Below are 2,284 nucleotides of genomic sequence, written 5' to 3'. Positions count from 1 at the left end.
CTTGTTTTCCAACGTGGCTTTCTTGGATCCTGGAGGACTGACATCAACTTAGAGCCAAGATGGGCACAGAACTGAAGGACCTTCTCGGCTGGCCTAAGAAGTCTGTCATCGTGATGTGGGAGGTATTCTTCGAGGGACCTATCTGACTAAGTGCTTGACGGCCTTTTGGACTTTGAACCAACTTGGAGATAGGAACTAGGATGAGAGGGCCCCCGAAATAGCTCAGCAAACTCTTCTCCACCCTTAGAAGAGAGACAGACAGATAGACAGACAGACAGAGAAAGAGAGAGAGAGAGAGAGAGAGAGAGAGACAGACAGACAGACAGACAGACAGACAGACAGACAGACAGTGTGTGTGTGTGTGTGTGTGTGTGTGTGTGTGTGTGTGTGTGTCTGTCTGTCTGTCTGTCTGCCTGCCTGCCTGCCTGTCTGTCTGACGGTCTGTCGGTCTGTCTGCCTGCTTATTGTAGGAACTCTCTGTCAATGGAAGTATAGTTGACTTACAATGTTGTGTTCATTTATGACGTACGGCATAGTGATTCACTTATTCACACACACACACACACACACACACACACACACACGTATACTTTTTCAGGATAGGTTATTACAAGCTATTGAACATAGTTCCCTGTGCTAGACAGTAGGACCTACTTGTGTACCTAGTTTGTATAGGGTGGTTTATATCTGCTAATCCCAAACTCCTGATTTATCCCTCCGCCTTACCCCGTTCCTCCACCCTACCCTGTCCCCTGTGTTAACCATCGGTTTCTTTTCCATGTCTGCGAGTCCAGTCTGTTTCTGTTTTGTAAATAGGTTCCTCGGAGTCTTTTTAAAATGGAGTTATTTATGTATGGATGGGTGTCTTGACTTACTTTCAGATCCCACCTAGAAGTGATGGCATAGGATATCTGTCTTTCCCTGGGTGACTGACTTCACTAAAACTATGGAACGCTTCACGCATGGGCGTGTGTCGCCCACGTTCAGGGGCCGTGCTGATCTTCTCTGGATGGTTCCCATGTTAGTCTATGTGCTGTGGCAGCAAGCGCTTTCCTTAGGGTTTTTGTCTCAACCTGAAAGCCAGCCCGGAGACTGAAGGTCTTCTAGTTGCCTCCACTATCTGCCTAGGACCCTCTCCACGAATGTTTCCCATTTTCTCTCACCCTTTTGCCTTGGCATCATTGAGTACGAAAACGCTCCGTCTCCTGAAGCCCTGCAGACGGAAGCTGGACAACGGGAGGTAAACGTCAGAGAAATGGCCACAACAGCTCCTGTGGAAACCATCCTCGGGCCTGTTTTCGGGGGAGCCGCTCAGAGAGTTGAGCCGAACACCCCAGGACATCATCAGAGGCATTTCAAACTGCTCGAGCCGTTTCGATGACCCCGATGTGTGGAAATCTCCTACCAGACTGACCCCCTACTCCCGGCCCTGAATCTGGTTTCTCATCTGCTCCGACGATTCACCTTTGTGCTGTACTTTGGTTGTCCACACAAGTGCCTCTTAGGCGATACCTGACTGCTTGCTCCCTAGGCCTAGCTTCAGAAGCCCATCGACACCACCGCCTCCTGAGACGAGATACTACAACTGTTTCCTTGAACAGACCTGTTCTCAGAACTAAGAAACTGGGTCCATGAAACGCAGGCCCCCTAGGAAACCATTCCCTCCCTCCTGCCCCCAGACCGCACGCACGCACGCACGCACGGACGCACACGCACACGCACAGTCAACAGCCCAGCTTTTAATGTGTAAAACTTCCAGGGAAGTTACAGAATAGGGAAATGTTGGGGTCCAGAGTAGGCTGCCCCAAAATGCAAGTGCCCGATGGATTATGCTGAATGAAAGGGACTTCACAAGTGGCCAAGGGGGAGGGTATAGGTCAGTGGTAGAGTGTGTGCTTAGCAAGCAAGCACAAGGTCTTGGGTTAAATCCCCAGTACCTCCGGTCAAAAATAAATGCATAAAATCGAATTCCTCTCCCCGCCCGCCCCCCAAAGTATACACTGCTGTATGTCAACTGTGTCTCAATAAAACTGGAAGGAAAAAAAGGAAAAAAAAAAAAAAAAAAGCATGATTTAACAAAAGAAAGAAACAAACAAAGAAAGAACTGCCCGAGGCAAGAGGAACACTCTGTCCCTCCTTTCTGCCTCCCTTCAAGCAGGGGAAAAAGAATTTTTTTTTTTTTTAAAGTCTCCCATCCCAGAGGAATCTATCAAGTCAGAGGTCTGCTTCCATGCCCTTCCATGATTCTCAAACGGTTTAGTGGGGTTTACCCAGGTTAGGAAAA

At 48.6% G+C, this 2,284-nt stretch overlaps 1 non-coding gene across 1 annotated transcript; it reads right to left on the bottom strand.

Annotated features, from left to right (window-relative positions):
* Nucleotides 1-940: 940 nt before the first annotated feature.
* On the bottom strand, nt 941-1,049 carry LOC140692347 (U6 spliceosomal RNA). The gene has a single exon (XR_012067918.1). It is a non-coding gene; the product is annotated as a U6 spliceosomal RNA (small nuclear RNA).
* Nucleotides 1,050-2,284: the final 1,235 nt, after the last annotated feature.

Source organism: Vicugna pacos, unplaced genomic scaffold (assembly GCF_048564905.1).
Source record: "Vicugna pacos unplaced genomic scaffold, VicPac4 scaffold_5, whole genome shotgun sequence".
Lineage (NCBI taxonomy): Eukaryota > Metazoa > Chordata > Mammalia > Artiodactyla > Camelidae > Vicugna > Vicugna pacos.
This window is presented reverse-complemented; position numbering and strand designations above follow the sequence as displayed.